Raw genomic sequence first — 533 nt, 5'->3', positions numbered from 1 at the left:
ATAGATTGAATACAGCCTCCTAAGAGTCTAATTGTGACATGAGGTACACCCTTTAGTGTCTGATTCAATGTTGATCAGAGTGGACTTTTTAAATGAAAGTAAATATTAACATTTTTATGGATTATTATCACCTTAAGTGATTCCTACACAGGATATACTAAAATAATACATAGGCCAGCAGTAAGAGCAGAAACAAAGGAACACTACCTATACAAATGCATTAAGGAATTTGATATGCCTATGAGACTGGAAGGAAAAATGAGAGATGGAGAATGGTATTTTACTGATATACTAAAATATACAGATAATGCCACATTCTGGTTAACAGGGCTCAGTATTATATTCAATAGTTCATATATTCCAGCATACATTACTTGACTCCATAGATACTGACACTAACAGCGACTTTATGTGACAATTTATGGCAGGGAAGGGATGATCAGTAGTGACAAAATATTTAGAAATTCTGTCCTCTGTTCTAAGTTAATGCATAAGATGTGCATATGAGGCATGAAAGAGTAGGCGTCTGAGAG

General features: G+C 34.5%; 1 protein-coding gene across 2 annotated transcripts in view; it reads left to right on the top strand.

Moving 5' to 3' along the window:
• Positions 1-533, top strand: part of LOC119590567 (ankyrin repeat and SOCS box protein 13-like) — a 93,291-nt gene that overhangs the window by 54,533 nt on the left and 38,225 nt on the right. The window lies entirely within an intron of this gene.

This window comes from Penaeus monodon, chromosome 27, assembly GCF_015228065.2.
Source record: "Penaeus monodon isolate SGIC_2016 chromosome 27, NSTDA_Pmon_1, whole genome shotgun sequence".
NCBI classification, from domain to species: Eukaryota; Metazoa; Arthropoda; class Malacostraca; order Decapoda; family Penaeidae; genus Penaeus; species Penaeus monodon.
This window is presented reverse-complemented; position numbering and strand designations above follow the sequence as displayed.